At 40.7% G+C, this 22,264-nt stretch overlaps 1 long non-coding RNA gene across 1 annotated transcript; it reads left to right on the plus strand.

Annotated features, from left to right (window-relative positions):
* The first annotated feature begins 1,556 nt into the window (after nt 1–1,556).
* LOC132594633 (uncharacterized) lies at nt 1,557–11,732 on the plus strand. Its single transcript, XR_009560818.2, has 4 exons — nt 1,557–1,759; nt 1,960–2,099; nt 4,635–4,715; nt 11,419–11,732. It is a non-coding gene; the product is annotated as an uncharacterized lncRNA (long non-coding RNA).
* Nucleotides 11,733–22,264: the final 10,532 nt, after the last annotated feature.

Here is a 22,264-nt window from a genome sequence, read left to right on the forward strand (position 1 = left end):
CGTCTTTATTCCTGTCCTGCCCCTAGTTTCTTCAGAGCCTTTTTTTTTAGATTCCATATATATGTGTTAGCATACGGGTATTTGTTTCTCTCTTTCTGACTTACTTTACTTTGTATGACAGACTCTAGGTGCATCCACCTCACTACAAGTAACTCAATTCGTTTCTTTTTATGGCTGAGGAATATTCCACTGTATATATGTGCCACGGGTGCTTTATCCATTCGTCTGTCAGTGGATACTTGGGCAGGGAATCCTTTACTCACAGGAGGGAGCAACAGGGGCTGGGGCCCGGGTGGCCACGTTTGCGAGGCCTGCAGCTCCTCTCCCCACACAGTTCTATCCATACTACTTTGTGCCTGACTTTTAGCTTTGTTTTTTTCTATACCTGTAATTTTTATGTCCTTATCATAAAATAACACAAGATATTATAACCACTTCCTTCAGTTTTGATTTAGAATTCATCTATTGATATATTTTTAAAATGTATTCATTTGTTGATAGAACAAGAGTTAACACTATGTAGCAGGCACTCTTCCAGCCACTGGAGATAAATCCCTGCCCTCCTAGGAGTATCATAACTTCTATTAAAATTTTGAAAATTTGTATACGAACATATATTATGGAAATTCAAATTCTGATTGTTCTTTGAACAAGGAAAGCCATCATTGATATGAGAGCTTCCTGCCAGCTTTCCGTGTCTGCATATCACCTTCTAACATAATTTTTTCCATGCCCACCCAGGGAGAAGATAACATTTTTCACGAGACCACGGGCTAACATACCCCTGCTGCCGGTTGATGCTGTTTGCTGGAGTATTTATCTGCCTATTTTATTTCTGCGAAGTTCTAAAATTGTCTAGCTAAAATTGTCTTTCAAATATGTGTGCAAAGTTATTAATATACAATTTTTTTTCGAAAGTCTATAAATATGTATTTTTTGATAGTGACAGGAGCAGGGCTTGGCTTTTCCTTGTTGTTAAATTAACATCTCAAACAGGTTATTTTATAAAAGAGTAGCTGTTGTGTGAAGATTCGACAGTTTCCATGCTGTTTTCTTTGACTTGAAGGGTGGAAGACAGAAACTCAGGCAAATTCACTCTATTGTCATTTATTCATGGTTCTTTTCTTCCTCCTTGAAGGAGAATACTGACTTTAAGATGTATTTTAAGACTGAAACTTGGTTCTTCAGTATTTGCCATGTGGTAGAATGGATCTTTGGGGCCGGTTTTGTGTTCTGACATCGGAAATGCAAACACTATGTGCTGAACTCGTCACTCGTCCCGTTTCTCCTGTGTGCATTTATCATGTATAGTGTACACTTTCGCACCCTTTATGTTTTGTTAAGATGCCACCTTAGGGGCTCAGTCCTAAGTCAGTGCGGGGTGCGCTTTGTGGAGCTTGGTCTCCCGCGCAGGCTGGGCACCCATAGCCCCTGGTTTCCGTGCACCCTTCCGTGCCCACCCCGGGTCTGAGGCTGGTCACGAAGCCCCCGGCAGGCACACAGCCCACCCTCACCCGGCCTCGGCAGCCCCGCCTGCCTTTCCAGTCCGGCCCATCTGATCCTGACCAACAAGGAGGGCAGTGGTGGAGCTTCTGCTCTGCTGCTCTGCCCTGCAGGAAAGTGAAAATAGAAGAAGGAAGGTGTGTTTTCACTGAGTCACTGGATCCGCTGATGGATAGAGCAGTCACGACATGGACACGATAACCTTTGAAGGCGCTTTCTTGAGGAAGCCAGCTTCCGTGGGAACTACAGCTACCAGGCGAGTCACTCACAGGAGAGCATGTGCTTTCGCTCAGAAGGCCCCCCGCCCCATGCTGGAGTCTTGCCAACATTTCTTAAGAAATCTTAGAACTAGCTCATGAGGAAAAATATTTTTATTCAATAAAAGGGTACAACTATTCTTTGAATTGCCAAGTGATATAAATATTTTGCCTAATATATACTTACTATATTTAAAAGGCACTCTTCTTCATGAAGCTTTGGATGAGTAAACAAGATCAGTCACAAAATGTGAAAGAAAGAATGACAGAAAGAACATACAACTCTTCCTGTAGCTTTCTTCTCCCTCTTTTCCGTTGAAAATATGGACAATAGAGTTTGTAAGTAGTACTAAGACTGAAAACTTTATGCTATTCACAGTTGTCATCTGTTGCTATGTGTTTCTAATCTTTGTTTTGATTTTTTTTCCCTCGTCAATTTCTTAGTGTATGTACTGGCAGTGGAAGTAGAGACTCACAAAACATTCCTTAGTAGAATTAGCAGCCAAGCAGACAGCATGGGTAAGCAAGTGAGGACAGTTAGGCCCTCTCTAACTTCCCTGAGCTATTTGAAACTTTAAAATCAAACAAAGAACTGTCTACCACGGGACTCTAGAGGATGCAAATGGCAAGTTATTTATATCTGAGGTACAGTCTCCATTCATGTGGGGAGGCTTGCAGAATGCATATTCTCTGTGCTTCTTCTTAGCAGCTGTGCCAGCATAGAAATGCCCCAGACAGGTGCTTTTGAATAACACTGAATAACATACTCCTCTCCACCCTCTATCCCCAGCTCAAACAGATTTCCATTTGGAAGTGTTTCCCTGATAGAGAGCTGGGGGATTTTTGTTGTTTTAAATCCCATCTTAGCCAAATGCAGCTTCTATGGCCGTGCAGTGGCCTCTTACATTTGCCACTTCTCTGTTTTACTTCTCCATGCTCTGCCTTGCATGTGATTGCTTTTATAAGATCATAGTAAGGAAGTAAAATCGAGACCAATGAAGAAAAGTTCTGTGCTGCCTGTGGAGGACCCCTTTTTGAGTGTTCATTGTTCATGCTGGAAAAGACAAATGGTCTGTGTTAGAGGCTGTGGTGGAGCAGATGGTGGGCTTGATTTTGCAACTTCTGATCAATTAAGACTGTCAGGAGCATATCCCACATGAACGAAAAGTTAAGTCCTGTTGCCTTATGTTTATCTTTGTATATCCTTAAGTTTTGTGTCCCCATGATGAAGTGATATACTATATCTTCCTCAATTAAAATTTAGAACTCAGTCATTCGTATGTTTTTTCATGTATTCATTCCTTTATTAATAAAACATATTTACTGAACACCTGCTACTTACCTGGCACTATTGTAGGCCCTAGAATAAATTCCTGACGTCGTGGGAGCATCATAAACTGTATGACATAATATGTTTATATGTTTCCTTTGTCATTAAGAAAACTGCCCTATTTTATTGGCAGTCTTACTCAGGGTAGTCAGAGGTAGATTGCAAATGTTGATATCCCTTTTCAAGAAACTGTCAGAATGCTGCCACCAGCTTCTTTTAAAACAGAGCTACAAGTAAACTAATTTTTTCTTCCTATGATCACTGAGTTGTCAAACTTTGGTTGAAAACTCCTTAAATAAATATTCTTCTGTTGTGGGAATAAGTAATAATCAATATTCCTCTCTTTGCTTATGTCACCATTTCCTCCGATTTGTATTGTTTGAAAGTATTTCTTAAAATTAGAGTTCTTAAAACAGAGTGGAAATATATTTTAAAATTCCTTTTAAGTTTTGGAGAACTATAAATGTATAAAAATAGTAAAATAAATCCCTATGGTCCTCTGACCAAATTTCAACATGGATCAGTCATGGCCAAATTTGTTTCTCTTACACTTCCATTCACTTCTCCTCATATTTGGAAGCAAATCCCACACACAATATCATTTTGTCTGTAAATATTTCAGCTGCCATCCTATAGTAATCCAGGGTTTTCCAAAAGTCTCCTCATTAAATTAAACTCATGGTTGAAAAGCTTGTTAGGAATAAAAAAAGACATTGATTTCACCTTTTCACTGATTTCTGTGTTAGGAAGAACCTTGGATGAAGACCAAAGTAACATATTTCTTATTTTAAATCAAACTATCATAGCGTTCTATTGACCTTACTTTATTTTATCTTACTTTATTATTTTTTAAATTTTATATATCCTGAATCTTTCATCCCTGTGAGATTTCCTTTGTCTCACTCTTGGGCTGCAGGCCAGAGGCCTGCAAGCCCTAGGCCTGCAAACCCTGCACTTGCCCAGCTTTAAGACCAAAGAAAGAGCCTGGGGTCAGCAAGGTAGACATCAGTGGTTTAATGGCTGGGGGCGGGGCTTACACATCTAAGCAAGGTCCTGGAGCAACACCCCATTATGTGCAGCTCACAGCAGGCAGGACTCCTGGGGTAGGGGGAAGGTTACCAGTTATAGGTGGAATTGACAGCAGGTCGGCTCATTAGTTACCAGGGAAACTAGTAGAGGGGCACACCCCTCACTGCCCCTTTGTTAAGCTATCCTGGTAAAGGTGTTCTGATCTAAAGCTACAGCAATCACTAGCTGGGTCAGGGGCAGGTATGTAGGACAAAGTCAATCATGTGAGTAGGGTGTAGGCGAAGCAGGCACCGGTCCAGCAGGGGATGTACAGAGAGCAAGAGGACAGCCATCTGGGGGATCTGATCATGCAGATGGGATAATAATTAGGTGGTGGTTTCAGTTGGCTTTGCTTTTACACTTTATATCGGTTTTCTTTGCTGTGTGAGATAGTACGCGAAGTGAGGAAGTTAACTGTGGGTACAAAGGGAATCCTGCACTTGGTAACTCATATGCTTGTACCGTTCAATACCCAGGTTGTCTCATCAAGGTGAAGGACACCGTACTGATTGATTTAGGGACTGGCAAGATACCCAACTTTATCAAATTGGACACAGGTAAGTATTTGTTTCCTTTCTTCCCTCCCAACCTTCTCTCTCTTTCTTCCTTTTTCCTGTTGCTCCTTCTATTTCACTTGTACCCTACCTTGATTAGATAGAACTGCAATGTGGAAGTCAGAGAGATAAGTGACGGTTGCTTCTGGCAGAGATGTTCTCCTTGAGTCCCATTCTCATCCCAGTCCACACATTTAGGACGAGAAGTTGCCAGACGGTCTCTTGAACTTGACGCTAAACAGTTGTGAGACTTGCCTTTGGGCTGCATCCATCAGCCCAGTCTCTGCAGGTTAGCTATATAAACTACAGTTGGCCACGAGAGGGAAACTTTGTGTTTCGACTCTGATGACTTTAGGTGAGTTCCTTGAGGTAAAGGGCTAAAGGTGTCCGAATAACCTTAACCTAGTGTTGATGAAATGTTTCTCTGCAGAGTTGTTTCCCCTCTCCACTCCTCAGATTCCTCTGACAGAGGTTCACATCCAGTGTTAGCTGGTATCTGATGTGCTAATGAAGTACAATATTTTCCCCAACTGGTTTTAACAAAAATACCACAAAATATAGAAAGACTGAAAAAATAGGACAAGGACAAATAACCGATGGCAGCTTATTTTCTGCCTACCTGCAAATGATTGTTAACATCTTGTTCTATTGCTTTTACATTCTTTCTTTCTTTTCCTGTGCCTGTGTTCCCTTCCCCACGTGGATCCAAGGACCAGCCAATGTTCTCACACACAGTTTTCTGTAGTGTCTCTTTGGGACTCTTTTAACCTGAGTTTTCCTCCCTGTTTTGAATTTTAAAGAGTGCAGGCTTCCTGTCTAATTCAGTACTCCACAGTCTGGGATTGTTCAAGTATTATTTCACCATAAGGACTTTGCACCTGTGCTACCTGCACTCCTGATTATTTACTACTCACCTGGAAATTGTAGACCAGAATACTTCACTGGTGTCAAAGTTCTTTTCCTTAAGTGAAAACATTGCGAGTGGATATTAGTGTTGGGGGTCACGCTTATGACACCTAAACCTGTTGCTTGATTTCAACATGACAACAAAAGAGATAACCAGACATGATGTGCCTCCCAGTGGCAGTGCACGATACCTCTCGTGAGGAATTCTTGTCAAAAAGGAGAACAGACTCAAACGTGGATGAAAAGAGAGAGGAGAGCATAAATTGGAAGAGACTAAGAAACCTAGCAGTCCGATGCAGTTGCTTGCCTTTTAGAGAGGAGTACCAGAATATTTCAGGTTCAAATGATCTGTGGCTGGGCATTTGTTTCAGAATGACCCAGTGCAGGACTGCTTAGGTAAAGATGAATCAAGGCTGGCCGTGGGTTAGAAAATGTTGAAGCTGGGGGTGCGTACATGGGGACTCGTTATTCTTATTTTCTCAACTTTTGCAATCCTTTGAAAATAATTTTTGAAGTTGAATTGTATGTCCTATTTCCAATTAAAGTAAACGTTATTTATTAAATTAAATTTCCAGTTAAAATTTAACTTTACAGATTTTCCCCCCAACTAAACTTTGTTTTACATATATCTGTATCTCTTTCTCTTGTGATGAAACTCCTGGTATTAATTAAGTTACTTAGTTTTATAAACAGTACACATAAAATAACATGAAAATTGCAAAGCCAGTTTTCCTAGGGACAAGAAATCCACTGAGTGGAGACAAAGGTGTTTTTGTAGTTCTTTTTGACCCTGGAATTATATTCCTGGTATTACTAACGTGGTATTGGTAGATTACGAGCAGTGGCAGTGTTAGATTGTCATCCTCAATACCACACCCTGATATCTGATACCACTTGCAAGTTTGTGGGTGGGAGGGTTCCCCAAACCACACCCGGATTTAATAACACTTTAGAACAACTTGCAATACCCACTGAAGGCTGTTACGCTCACGGTTACAATTTATTATAGGGAAAGGATACCGATTAAAGTCAGCCAAGGGAAGAGGTGCAGTAGGGCAGGGTCTAGGAAAGCTACACACACAAACCTTCCAATTGTCTTCTCCCAGTGAAGTCATGGATATTGCTCAGTATTCCTGGCTGTGACGTGTGACAGCAGACATGAAGTTTGGTCAACCAGACAGACCCACCCAAGCCTTAGTGTCCAGAGTTTTTATTGGGGCTCAGCCATGTGGCTGACCACCCCTGTGGCTGATCCTAGCCTCTGGTCCCTTCAGTGGTAGAGCTAATACCCAATGGCCCCAAGTCCCTACCATATATCACACTGTTAGACTGTCAAGTGTAGCCGGAAGCCCCCAGGTCACCAGAAACACTGTTACCAGGCTGGATGTTCTAAGAGCTAAGAGGTCACCTCTTGGGGCTGAGGAAGGCAAAGACTAGAAGTCTCTTTACTACTCACCATTTTCTCTATGCTTGGTTAACAGCGTGTTGTTGGATAGGCTTGTTTGCTTCTGTTTGCAGTATGAGGTTGTGTTCCTCTTTTTTTTCCCTGTTCATCCACATCCTTTGAATATGTAAGACCAATTTGATTGGATCAGAAGTGAAGAAAACAGTATGGAAAAGTATAATCAAAAAAGTTTCAGGACTTCTCTGATGGCACAGTGGTTAAAAATCTGCCTGCCGATGCAGGGTACACGGGTTTGATCCCTGGGCTGGGAAGATGCCACATGCCCTGGAGTAACTAAGCCCATGCGCCACAACTACTGAAGCCTGTGTGCTCTAGGGCCAATGTGTCATAACTTCTGAGCTGGTGTGCTGCAACTACTGAAGCCTGCGGGCCTAGAGCCCATGCTCCGCAACAAGAGAAGCCACTGCAACGAGAAGCCCGTGCACCACAACGAAGAGTAGCCCCCGCTCGCCACAACTAGAGAAAGCCTGTGCGCAGCAACAAAGATCCAATTAAATTTATTATTAATTTAATAAATTAAATTTATTTAATTTTAATAATAAAATAAAATTTTAAAATAGGTTTCCTCTAAGGAAGTGGGTTCTTGATCCTGATCTGCCATTCTTTCTACCAAACTGTATTTCCAGTAATTTCTTTCATGATAGTAGAAACAAGTTCAAAGCTCATGCTTGACCCACTAGAAGGTTGGCATGGTGGAGACAGTCTTGGTGCTTAATTAGATATAGTGTCCAGGAATGTTGGGTGTGATATTCTTTATATGTCCTTTTATATTTGTCAGTTTTTGCAGTATCTACTTGAAGCTTGTTAGAACACACAAATTTAAAATACAGTATCTCCCTGGTAGTTCACCTCTTATAGCATCCTTTTGTTTAGCATTCATGCAGCATATCAGTTTCTTTCCAGATATTTGATATCTGTAGATCGTAGGTAAACCTGACCTGTATTTTATTTTTTGATGCTGGCTTTTTGTGTGGCCCATTTAAGGTTTGAGATATATATTTATATGTGTGTATATATATATATATACACACACACACACACATATATGTATCACTTTTTATGGTGCTTTCTGCTTGTCCTGCCTCTTCTGTGTACAGCTATTTCCCCCACTCCCTTTCCCTTTCATAGCTTTCCTGGATTGATTATTTTGTAATGTTCCAACTTTTTAAAAATTTTTTTATATTCCTCTTTTGGTATTGTGGTAAAATACACATAAAGCATATTTATTTTAACCATTTATAAATATACAGTTCAGTGGCATTAAATACAGTCACAGTGTTGCGTAACCATCACCACTGTCTATAACCAAAACTTTTTTCTTTTTTACATCCTTATTGGAGTATAACTGCTTTACAGTGGTGTGTTAGTTTCTGCTTTATAACAAAGTGAATTAGTTATACATATACATATGTTCCCATATCTCTTTCCTCTTGCGTCTCCCTCCCTCCCACCCTCCCTATCCCACCCCTCCAGGCGGTCACAAAGCACCGAGCTGATCTCCCCATGCTATGCGGCTGCTTCCCACTAGCTATCTACCTTACGTTTCGTAGTGTATATATGTCCATGCCTCTCTCTCACTTTGTCACAGCTTGCCTTTCCCCCTCCCCATATCCTCAAGTCCATTCTTGAATGGGTCTGTGTCTTTATTCCTGTCGTACCCCTAGGTTGTTCACGACACTTTCTTTTCTAAAATTCCATATATATGTGTTAGCATACGGTATTTGTCTTTCTCTTTCTGACTGACTTCACTCTGTATGACAGACTCTAGGTCTATCCACCTCATTACTGATAGCTCAATTTCGTTTCTTTTTATGGCTGAGTAATATTCCATTGTATTTATGTGCCACATCTTCTTTATGCATTCATCTGATGATGGACACTTAGCTTGTTTCCATGTCCTGGCTATTTTAAATAGAGCTGCAATGAACATTTTGGTACATGACTCTTTTTGAATTATGGTTTTCTCAGGGTGTATGCCCAGTAGTGGGATTGCCGGGTCATACGGTAGTTATGTTTCCTGAATGATTTTAAATATTAGCCATTTCTGATACTGCTATTTAAAAGGTAACTGTAGGAATTGTAGCATGCATATTGAAACCACCAAAGTTCAAAATTGTTTCTCCTCTTCTGGGAAAATAGGTCTTGAGAATACCACACCCCTCTCCTCTTTAACTTCTTGGAGCTTGAGTGGTTTCTGGCCATGTTCTGGAAAATTAGGTTCCACATTAGTCACGTTCATCCATACTTCTGTTTTTCACCTTTTTGTCTTTCCGTGGTGAGTTTAGGGCAACTTTTTCTCATCATCCACCATATTTCTAATTTGCTCTTCAACTGAATGTAAATACATTCTTTAAACCCATTCTATTTGGTTTTTAATTTCAGCTACTGCATTTTTCATTCCTAAAAGTTCTTCTTGATTGTTTTTCAAATCTGCTTGGTCGCTTTGCCAAGATTGTCTTTTATCCTTGTAGATACTTTCAGTGAAGTTCCAAATTCTGAAGTCTGTTTGAGCCTGACTTCTGCGGGTGCTGGTTCTTAATCATGCTGTCTTAGTTCCATCTGTGCTGGACAGTGTATGCAAAATATAATTAGTAAGAATATTTAGAGGCCTAGGACAATGGCTTCCTTCTTAGATAATGTGCATTCTGATCTCTCTGGTCTCTGGGGTGTCTGTCAGCTTGAAATCCCCTTGATCAAGGCTTGAGATTCCCTGTGCTGACCAGGCAGTGTGAAATTCATTTGTTTTTAAGTTCTAAGGAAGATGGGATTGTTTTCAGCTCAGCTGTTTGTGAGGCTATGGCCCTTTGGGGCCCAGCTAGTTGTGGGCAGGGTCTCCTATTAGACTGAACTTTACCCTGAGACTTAACTTTGGGCTTTGATTTCTATTCCTGTTTCCTTAAGAGGTCATCAAAAAGAAAGCTGATAGGGCTTCCCTGGTGGCGCAGTGGTTGAGAGTCTGCCTGCCGATGCAGGGGACGCGGGTTCGTGCCCCGGTCCAGGAGGGCCCTGCATGCCACGGAACGGCTAGGCCTGTGGGCCATGGACGCTGGGCCTGTGCATCCGGAGCCTGTGCTCCGCAACGGGAAGGGCCACAGCAGTGAGAGGCCCACGTGCCGCAAAAAAAAAAAGAAAAAAGAGAAAGCTGATAGCCTTTATGAAAGAAGGAGAAGTTAATTACCTTGCTCTGAGTTCTTTTTGCTCCTGGTTTTGAGTCTGGAATTTCCTTTCTGTCTTCTCACCCCTTAGGTCCTTTTAGGAGGATTGGTAAGTTTTTTTCTTTTTTTTTCTTTTTGGCCACACTGCTTGGCGGGATCTTAGTTTTTCCACCAGGGATTAAACCTGTGCCTATAGGCCCAGAAAGTGTGAAAGTGTTGGTTCCTAAGCACTAGACCACCAGGGACCTCCCTCATAAGAAATGTTTTCATACATGGCTTGTAGTTTTTTTCAAAAGCAGGAAGTTTGATGCAGAAAAGCCTTGCCCACCATAACCAGAAATTGGAAGCTGCAGGATATTTTAACTGATGAGTCCCTGTGTACTCATCCTCTGTAGATGTGCTGTCCCTTTCATTCTCGTTGTGTTTGGTGTATGAGGAAGGACTTTGAGGTCAGAGGATGTACAGCAGTTCAAAGGGTGTTGGGTGCTCTAGTTTATTTAGCAAAACTAAAGAAGTTTGCAGGCCAAACTTTATACATGCAGACTGCTAGCAGGACCACTTTAGGTCTTGCTGAGGTAGACGCCCATGGTGGTATTGTGATCAGGATTAAGAATGGTCTCTACATACAGTCTGTTTTCCTGAGGGAATAGAGAGAAGAGCACACTGTGAAGTAAGAGTGTTGCCAGCCAGATCAGTAAACAAAGGATTTTGTGGCCCTCAAGCCATCAGCCACTGCAGCTGTCCCTGAAGGTGAACCCAGAAGGAACTCAAGATAAAAACAGGAAGCCCACCATCAAGCCCTCAGCCACTACAGCCGCCCCCAGTGGTGCACCCAGAGGGGACTCAGGATGGGAAAGAACATGATTCTGACCCTAGATAGCTAAGGTGCATATCAAACGAATGCTTTCAGTGAACCTAGGCTGTTGTATCTTCCCATACGTAGAAAAGTGCTAAATTCATTCACGAGAGATGTCTGGTTTTCTTTAATTAACTGTAATCTTTTGACATTCTAACTACCTGCTCTTTGTTACAAAACTCCTATACATCCAAAGTTTTCTGGGAAAGGCCAGAGAAAGAAAATCATTATCTTCCTCTGGTTTGGAGACACAAAACATGTAACATGGTCTTTTAATCAAGGATCCTTCGGACAGAGCCTGAAATTCATTTTCTTCAATCATAGATCTCAAGACTGAGTCCCCAGTGAATTTGTGACCCCACAATGGAGATCTAATGGAGGTTTCTGGAGCAGTTGGCACATCTCTAGGAGACACATCTTGAATTTCAGAAGAAATATGTGCCATCTCAAATAAAATTTTCTTCAGCTACTTTTCTCACCTTGTTTTTCAACCCTGCGAGTTCACATGCTGCTTTGGCAGACCTACACAGATAAACCGTCTAGACCATCACAGTGGTTCTCAACCTGAGTAGCTGTGACACCACAAGATGACTGGTCTCCTAGCAATTAAAGTGTAACATTCAGCCAGTGTTCACTTCCCTATGAAATTTATCCAGTTAAAGTAAGATATGGGCTGCTTACTTAAACAGTAACTTAAGAAAATGAGATCTGCAAAATCTCATTCCTAAAGAGTCTTAAATAAACACATCACATAAATAAATCCATTTCGTTTCTGAAATAAAAGTGATTTCTCTCCCTTCTACACACATACTCTTAGCGCCAGTAGTGTTCCCAAGCCACACTTTGGTCTGCTCGCCTGTGTGCAGTAAAGCCAATCTACTTACACCCGGTTGTGGTGAAGGTAAGTGTAGCCTTTATTGCAGGTGCCAAGCAAGGAGTCCAGGCAGCTAGTGCTCAAAAGGCCTGAACTCCCTGCAGGCTTTCAGGGAAAGGCTTTTAAAGACAGGGTGAAGGGGGTGGGTTGTGGGTTGCATGATCAGCTCGTGGACATTCTTCTGATTGGTTGGTGGTGAGGTCATTGTGAGTCAGCGTCATCAACCTTCTGGTTCCAACCAGTCTGCAGTCTGTGTGCTTGTGGGCAGCATGAAGTTAACTTCTCCCACCTGGTGGGGGTTTCAGTATCTGCAAAACAGCTCAAAGGGCATGGCTCAGAATATGATTTATAGCCCTGGAGGAGGAACTAAAGGTCCTTCACTTTGTTTAATGGCTAAACTATTATTATTTCTGTTTTGCTTCACTGTTTTCCTCTCTTTCTGCGTATTCTGACTTCTCTGATTAAATTTGCTCTTTGGAACTTGAGGAAGGTCAAGGAGGGTAAAGTTTTTCTACAGACAAGGGCAGGCAGAGGACATTGTGGGGAGTGTCTGTTCCAGGAAGCCTCCATAGTTACAATGCCCCCCTTTTTTTTGATACCCCTCAGTCTTGAGGGACAGGTAGAGAAAAAGAAAGGGAATAAAGTTTTGGATAGAGAGGTTAATTATAAACATGGCAGAAGAACTCAGTTTTAGTTTCCATTTCTGTTTCAATTTTCCTGAACTCTTTGAGGGAATGGGGCAACAACCACTTTGGCTACCACCTAATGAAATGGAGCATAGACCTGCCTAATTTGGGAATGGACACAGAGCTGGAAATACTGCTGAGTTTCAAGTTTAGCATCAATATTTTGTAGTATGAAAACATTACTTCTCTCTTTGATTGTTTTGTTACAGCACCTGGACACACATTTGAAAATTAGCCAACATATTACAATGAGGATCATGATCAAAAAGAGTCCTCTAATTTTAGATGCAACCAGAAAAAATAAGCTTTGGAGTGTTTCCTCTTTAAATATATTCAGTAACCAAGTAAGCTTTTAAATTATTCTATATTTGGGTTTTTCATTTTTCCAGGGTTTTTATACATAATAGGAGCTATTGGCCACTAGTATCTCTCTCTGTGTCACTCTCTCTCTCTCTTCTTTTTTTGCCAAAATGTAATTTAAAGCAATTTTATTAGCTCATAGTATTCTGGCTGAATAATCTAGCGCCTTTTGCTGGGAGGCTCTATCTTGAGTTGGCTCATTTGCCACTACTATTTCTAAAGTAGGAGATGGGTTTCACAGTTATGAAGAGACCTTGAGACCAGAAGGTTGCAGCTGGCAGCTGCTAACAGATACTGTTTTGAGAAAGGCTGGTAGTGTCCTTACATTTGATAAAGTTTAGGAAACTCAGGTTCTCAGTAGTATAAGAACATGTCTGAACTCACGTCAACAGTGGGCACCCAGCTCCATTTTGGAGGCTTGAACCACAGTTACTCCATTCTGATTTTTAAGTGTATCTTTCATTAATGGCTAAAGCCAATGCACAGTGCATGTTTTATAGGCCACAAACAGGATATTTCAGTTAGCTTAAATTTCATATTCAATCATGTATAAGCCAGAGTCACATTACCTGAATATGTGAACATTTCCTCCATCATTTCCCCCTTTTGATTGCAAATCTTTCAGGAAAAAGCATTGATGATCAAAATATCTGTCCGTCGTTGCTGGGTTGTTTGAGCTGCCTGCCCCAGGTCCGGATCATGTCCCTTGGTGCTAGGCCTCCTTCATATTGGCCTAGTTATCCACATTGGGGGAAAACTAATCAGATATCACAAACGTGTTCAGAAATGTGTTAAATGGGGAAACATTTTATAGGGTATACATTTTATCAATCATACCCAGTTGTCACATAAGCACTGTACCCGTGCTTCCAGCAATAAATTTAAAGCAAGCAGTGTTACACATCATGAGCAGTTATACTCTGTGAAAACTCCATTAGAGAATTATTTTCCTGTTTTAAACACTGAGGGTAACAAAATTATAGTAGAACAATAACTTTCAAAGTTGATAGGGAGACAAATATTTGGTAAACAGTACAGTTGAATTCATAGGATGGGTCTTACAGGCCTGGCCCAGTTTCTTGTGTCAGCTGCCTACCATTGCTGTTGTCTTCTTCTCATGGTATGAATGTTGTTGGGAGTCAGCAGTCCTTTCTATTGACCAGTCCAATGCAAAGGCCCTTCTTAAGTGGGAAATATGAATTTAAGGGTTAATTCCCTTCAGTGTCTTTGTACATGAGGTACTTAAGAATACTCAATAGGGGTTATTTCAGCTAGGTTGGAGATAGTCCTTTAAATTATGCTTTTTTTAGTATGTGGGGTGTGTGATCAGCTCGTGGACATTCTTCTGATTGGCTGGTGGTGAGGTAATTGGGAGTCGGCATCATCAACATTCTGGTTCTAACTGGTCTGGGGTCTACGTGCTTGTGGGCAGCATGAAGTTAACTTCTCCCACCTGGTGGAGGTTTCAGTACCTGCAAAACAGCTCACAGGACATGGATCAGAACATTATATATAGCCCTGGAGGAGGAACTAAATGTCCTTCACTTTGTATAATGGCTAAGCTGCTATTATTTCTGTCTTGCTTTACTGTTTTCCTTTGTTTCCATATTATTCTCACTTCTCTGATTAAATTTGCTCTTTGGAACTTGGGGAAGGTCTAGGAGGTGAAAGTTTTCTACAGACAACAGGCAGGCAGGGGACACTGAGGGGCAGGGGGAGGGTTGTCTGTTCCAGGAAGACCCCATAGGGTTCCGCTTGGTTAGAGTAGCATATGGCCTGGTAAATGGACGATGCAAAAAATGAGTAAAGCAAAACAAATGATAAATAGCTCTGTCAGTTTGGAACTGAAATATGTGCAGAACTTGTATACAAAAAAAGCATAGCCATGAAGACAGAAATCAGGTTAATTGCTGCCCGGACCTGGAAGAGGAGCGATTGGGAGTGTTTTTAAAGGGCATGTACTATTTATAGGGTGATGAAAATGTTTGAGAACTAGAGAGGTGATGGGTGCACAACATTCGGAAGATATTATATGTCATTGAATTGTATACTTCAAAATAGTTATTTTTATATTGTGTTTTAATTCAGTTTTTAAAGTTGAGTTGGATCTGTTATCACTGATTTCACAATATAAAGTTATTAATCTGTATATTCTATATAAGTAGTCTATACATTAAACTATTAACATTTTCATATTAGTGTAATAAACATGATTTTATTTAGCATGTCTGTAAATGTCTGATACATACTCATGAAGTATAAGATTTTAAGAGAAAGTAGTAGGTTTACCATGAAGTAGATCCTAAACAGTGGGAGATAACAAGTAAAAAGACAGTGTTATGAGTAGAGTAAATTTGTATATGTGTCTAAGAGGAAAATTACTTTTGCTGCAAGAGCCAAAGGATTTTTATTAAAAGATTATGTGGGGGTATCGGGAAGATGGCGGAAGAGTAAGACGCGGAGATCACCTTCCTCCCCACGATACATCAGAAATACATCTACACGTGGAACAACTCCTACAGAACACCTACTGAACGCTGGCAGAAGACCTCAGGCCTCCCAAAAGGTAAGAAACTCCCCGCGTAACTGGGTAGGGCAAAACAAAAAAGAAAAAACAGAGACAAAAGAATAGGGACGGGACCTGCACCAGTGGGAGGGAGCTGTGAAGGAGGAATGTTTCCACACACTAGGAAGCCCCCTCATGGGCGGAGATGGCGGGTGGCGGAGTGGGGAAGCTTTGGAGCTGCGGAGGAGAGTACAGCAACAGGGGTGCAGAGGGCAAAGCGGAGAGATTCCCGCACAGAGGATCAGTGCCGACCAGCACTCACCAGCCCGAGAGGCTTGTCTGCTCACCCGCAGGGGTGGGCGAGGGCTGGGAGCTGAGGCTCAGGCTTCAGTCGGAGCGCAGGGAGAGGACTGGGGTTGGCGGGTGAACACACCCTGAAGGGGCTAGTGCTCCACGACTAGCCGGGAGGGAATCTGGGAAAACGTCTGGACCTGTGGAAGAGGCAAGAGACTTCTTCTTCCCTCTTTGTTTCCTGGTGTGTGAGGAGAGGGGATTAACAATGCCCCTTAAAGGAGCTCCAGAGACGGGCGCGAGCCTCGGCTAAAAGCGCGGACCACAGAGATGGGCATGAAATGCTAAGACTGCTGCTGCTGCCACCAAGAAGCCTGTGTGTGAGCACAGGTCACTCGCCACACCTCCCCTCCCGGGAGCCTGTGCAGCCCGCCACTGACAGCGTGCCGGGATCCAGGGACAACTTCCCCGGGAGAACGCACGGTGCACCTCAGGCTGGTGCAACGTTCCACCATTCCACCGGCCTCTACCGTTGCAGGCTCGCCCCACACTCTGCGACCCTCCCTCCCCCCGGCCTGAGTGAGCCAGAGCCCCCAAAGCAGCTGGTACGTTAACCCCGTCCTGTCTGAGCAAAAAACAGACGACCTCCAGCGACCTACATGTAGAGGCGGGGCCAAATCCAAAGCTGAGCCCCTGGGAGCTGTGCGAACAAAGAAGAGAAAGGGAAATCTCTCCCAGCAGCCTCAGGAGCAGCGGATTAAAGCTCCACAATCAACTTGATATACCCTGCATCTGAGCAATACCTGAATAGACAATGAATCATCCCAAAAGAGGTGGACTTTGAGAGCAAGATTTATGATTTTTCCCCCTTTCCCTGTTTTTGTGAGTGTGTATGTGTATGCTTCTGTGTGAGATTTTGTCTGTTTAGCTTTGCTTTCACCATTTGTCCTAGGGCTCTATCTGTCCATTTTTTTCGTAAAAAAAATTTTTTTTAATAATTTTTTATTTTAATAACTTTATTATATTTTATCTTTTCAATTTTATCCTTTCTTCCTTCCTTCCTTTCTTTCTTACTCTCTTTTTTCTTCCTTCCTTCCTTCTCTTTTTTCTTTCTTATTTTCTTTATTTTCTTCCTTCCTTCCTTTCTTTCTCTTTCTTTCTTTCTTTCTTTCTTTCTTTCCTTATTTCTTTCTTTCTTTCCTTATTTCTTTCCTTCTTTCTTTCCTTTCTTCTCCCTTTTATTCTGAGCTGTGTGGATGAAAGGCTCTTGGTACTGCAGCCAGGAGTGCTGTGCATCTGAGGTGGGAGCACCAACTTTAGGACACTGGTCCAAAAGAGACATCACAGGTCCACATAATATCAAATGGCAAAGATCTCTCAGAGATCTCCATCTCAACATCAGCACCCAGCTTCACTCAACGACCAGCAAGCTACACTGCTGGACACCCTATGCCAAACAACTAGCAAGACAGGAACACAACCCCACCCTTTAGCAGAGAGGCTGCCTAAAATCATAATACGGCCATAGACACCCCAATCCACACCACAAGACATGGAACTGCCCACCAGAAAGACAAGATCCTGCCTCATCCACCAGAACACAGGCATTAGTCCCTTACACCAGGAAGCCTACACAACACACTGAACGAACTTTAGTCGTTGGAGACAGACACCAAAAACAATGGGAACTACGAACCTGCAACCTGCAAAAAGGAGACTTCAAACACAGTAAGGTAAGCAAAATGAGAAGACAGAAAAACACACAGCAGATGAAGGAGCAAGATAAAAACACACCAGACCTAACAAATGAAGAGGAAATAGGCAGTCTACCTGAAAAAGAATTCAGAATAATGATAATAAAGATGATCCAAAATCTTGGAAATAGAATAGAGAAAATGCAAGAAACATTTCACAAGAACCTAGAAGAACTAAAGATGAAACAAGCAATGATGAAGAACACAATAAATGAAATTTAAAATACTCTACAAGGGATCAATAGCAGAATAACTGAGGCAGAAGAACGGATAAGTGACCTGGAAGATAAAATAGTGGAATTCACTACTGTGGAGCAGAATAAAGAAAAAAAATAAAAAGAACTGAGGACGGTCTCAGAAACTTCTGGGAAAACACTAAATGCACCAACATTCTAATTACAGGGGTTCCAGAAGGAGAAGAGAAACAGAAAGGGTCTGAGGAAATATTTGAAGAGATTATAGTTGAAAACTTCCCTACTACGGAAAAGGAAATAATTATTCAAGTCCAGGAAGCACAGAGAGTCCCATATAGGATAAATCCAAGGAGAAATATGTCAAGACACATATGAATCAAACTCTCAAAAATTAAATAGAAAACTTATTAAAAGCAGCAAGGGAATAACAACAAATAACACACAAGGGAATCCCCATAAAGTTAACAGGTGATCTTTCAGCAGAATCTCTGCAAGCCAGAAGGGAGTGGCAGGACATATTTAAAGTGATGAAGGAGAAAAAACTACAACCAAGATTACTCTACCGGCAAGGATCTCATTCATATTTGATGGAGAAATTAAAAACTTTACAGAAAGCAAAAGCTGAGAGGGTTCAGCGCCACCAAACCAGCTTCACAACAAATGTTAAAGGATCTTCTCAAGTCAAGAAACACAAGAGAAGGAAAAGACCTACAATAACAAACCCAAAACAATTAAGAGAATGGGAATAGGAACATACATATCGATAATAACCTTAAATGTAAATGGATTAAATGCTCCCACCAAAAGACACAGACTGGCTGAATGGATATAAAAACAAGACCCATATATAAGCTGTTTACAGGAGACACACTTCAGACATCGAGACACATACAGACTGAAAGTGAGGGGATGGAAAAAGATATTCCATGCAAATGGAAACCAAAAGAAAGCTGGAGTAGCAATTGTCATATCAGACAAAATAGACTTTAAAATAAAGACTATTAGAAGAGACAAAGAAGGACACTACATAATGATCAAGGGATTGGTCCAAGAAGAAAATATAACAATTGTAAATATTTATGCACCCAACATAAGAGCACCTCAATACATAAAGTGAATACTAACAGCCATAAAAGGGGAAATTGCCAGTAACACATTCATAGTAGGGGACTTTAACACCCCACTTTCACCAATGGACAGATCATCCAAAATGAAAATGAATAAGGAAACACAAGCTTTAAATGATACATTAAACAAGAGGGACTTAATTGATATTTATAGGACATTCCATCCAAAAACAACAGAATACACATTTTTCTCAAGTGCTCATGGAACATTCTCCAGGATAGATCATATCTTGGGTCACAAATCAAGCTTCAATAAATTTAACAGAATTGAAATTGTATCAAGTATCTTTTCCGACCACAACGCTATGAGACTAGATATCAATTATAGGAAAATATCTGTAAAAAAAATACAAACCCATGGAGGCTAAAGAATACACTACTCAATAACGAAGTAATCACTGGAGAAATCAAAGAGGAAATCAAAAAATACCTAGAAACAAATGACAATGGAGACACAATGACCCATAACCCATGGGATGCAGCAAAAGCAGTTCTAAGAGGGAAATTTATAGCGATATAAGCCCAGCTAAAGAAGCAAGAAATATCTCAAATAAACAACCTAACCTTGCACCTAAAGCAATTATAGAAAGAAGAATAAGAAAACCCCCAAAGTTAGCAGAAGGAAAGAAATCATAACGATCAGATCAAAAATAAATGAAAAAGAAATGAAGGAAACAATAGCAAAGATCAATAAAACTAAAAGCTGGTTCTTTGAGAAGATAAACAAAATTGATAAGCCATTAGCCAGACTCATCAAGAAGAAAAGGGAGAAGACTCATATCAATACAATTAGAAATGAAAAAGGGGAAGTAACAACTGACACTGCAGAAATACAAAAGATCATGAGAGATTACTACAAGCAACTCTATGCCAATACAATAGACAACCTGGAAGAAATGGACAAATTCTTAGAAATGCACAACCTGCCAAGACTGAATCAGGAAGAAATAGAAAATATGAAGAGACGAATCACAAGCACTGAAATTGAAACTGTGATTAAAAATCTTCCAACAAACAAAAGCCCAGGACCGGATGGCTTCACAGACTAATTCTTTCAAATATTTAGAGAAGAGCTAAGACCTATCCTTCTCAAACTTTCCCAAAATATAGCAGAGGGAGGAACACTCCCATTCTCATTCTATGAGGCCACCATCACCCTGATATGAAAACCAGACAAGGATGTCACCAAGAAAGATATCACTGATAAACATAGATGCAAAAATGTTCAAAAATGTACTAGCAAACAGAACGCAACAGCACATTAAAAGGATCATACACCATGATCAAGTGGGATTTATTCCAGGAATGCAAGCATTCTTTAATATACGCAAATACATGAATGTAATATACCAAATTAACAAATTGAAGAAGAAAAACCATAACGTCATCGTAATAGATGCAGAGAAAGCTTTTGACAAAATTCAACACCGATTTATGATAAAAATCCTCCAGAAAGTAGGCATAGAGGGAACTTTCCTCAACATAATACCGGCCATATATGACAAACTCACAGCCAACATAAATGGTGAAAAACTGAAATCCTTTCCACTAAGATCATGAACAAGACAAGGTTGCCCACGCTCACCACTCTTATTCAATGTAGTTTTGGAAGTTTTTACTACAGCAATCAGAGAAGAAAAAGAAATAACAGGAATCCAAATTGGAAAAGAAGAAATTAAGCTCTCACTGTTTGCAGATGACATGATACAATACATAGAGAATCCTAAAGATGCTATGAGATAACTACTAGAGCTAATCAATTAATTTGGTAAAGTAGCAGGATACAAAATTAATGCACAGAAATCTCTAGCATTCCTATACACTAATGATGAAAAATCTGAAAGTGAAATCAAGAAAACACTCCCATTTACCATTGCAAAAAAAAAAGAATAAAATATATAGGATAAACCTACCTAAGGAGACAATAGACCTGTATGCAGAAAACTATAGGACACTGATGAAAGAAATTAAAAATGATACAAATAGATGGAGAGATATACCATGTTCTTGGATTGGAAGAACCAACATTGTGAAAATGACTATTACCCAAAGAATCTCCAGATTCAATGCAATCCCTATCAAACTACCAGTGGCATTTTTCACAGAACTAGAGCAAAAATGTCACAATTTATATAGAAACACCAAAGACCCTGAATACCCAAAGCAATCTTGAGAACGAATAACGGAGCTGGAGGAATCAGGCTCCCTGACTTCAGACTATACTACAAAGCTACAGTAATCAAGACAGTGTGGTACTGGCACAAAAACAGAAAGATAGATCAATGGAACGGATAGAAAGCCCAGACATAAACCCACGCACATATGGTAACCTTATCTTTGATAAAGGAGGCAGGAATGTACAGTGGAGAAAGGACAGCCTCTTCAATAAGTGGTGCTGGGAAACTGGACAGGTACATGTAAAAGTATGAGATTAGATCACTCCCTAATACCCTAATACTCCATAATACTAATACACAAAAATAAGCTCAAAGTGGATTAAAAACCTAAATGTAAGGCCAGAAACTATCAAACTCTTAGAGGAAAATATAGGCAGAACACTCTATGACAAATCACAGCAAGTTCCGTTTTGACCCACCTCCTAGAGAAATGGAAATAAAAATAAACAAATGGGACCTAATGAAACTTCAAAGTCTTTTGCACAGCAAAGGAAACCAGAAAGAAGACCAAAAGACAACACTCAGAATGGGAGAAATATTTTCAAATGAAGCAACTGACAAAGGATTAATCTCCAAAATTTACAAGCAGTTCATGCAGCTCAATAAGAACAAAACAAACAACCCAATCCAAAAATGGGCAGAAGACCTAAATATACATTACTCCAAAGAAGTTATACAGACTGCCAACAAACACATGAAAAAATGCTCAACATCGTTAATTAGAGAAATGCAAATCAAAACTACAATGAGATATCATCTCACACCGGTCAGAATGGCTGTCATCAAAAAACCTAGAAACAATAAATGCTGAGAGGTTGTGGAGAAAAGGGAACACTCTTGCTCTGCTGGTTGGAATGTGAATTGGTACAGCCACTATGGAGAACACTATGGAGGTTCCTTAAAAACTACAAATAGAGCTACCATATGACCCAGCCATCCCACTACTGGGCATATACCCTGAGAAAACCATAATTCAAAAAGAGTCATGTACCAAAATGTTCATTGCAGCTCTATTTACTATAGTCTGCAAATGGAAACAACCAAAGTATCCATCATCTGATGAATAGATAAAGAAGATGTGGCAGATATATACAATGGAATATTACTCAGCCATAAAAAGAAACGAAATTGAGCTATTTGTAATGAGGTGGATAGAAGACCTAGAGTCTGTCTTACAGAGTGAAGTCAGAAAGAGAAAGAC

This window comes from Globicephala melas, chromosome Y (assembly GCF_963455315.2).
Source record: "Globicephala melas chromosome Y, mGloMel1.2, whole genome shotgun sequence".
Taxonomy (NCBI): domain Eukaryota; kingdom Metazoa; phylum Chordata; class Mammalia; order Artiodactyla; family Delphinidae; genus Globicephala; species Globicephala melas.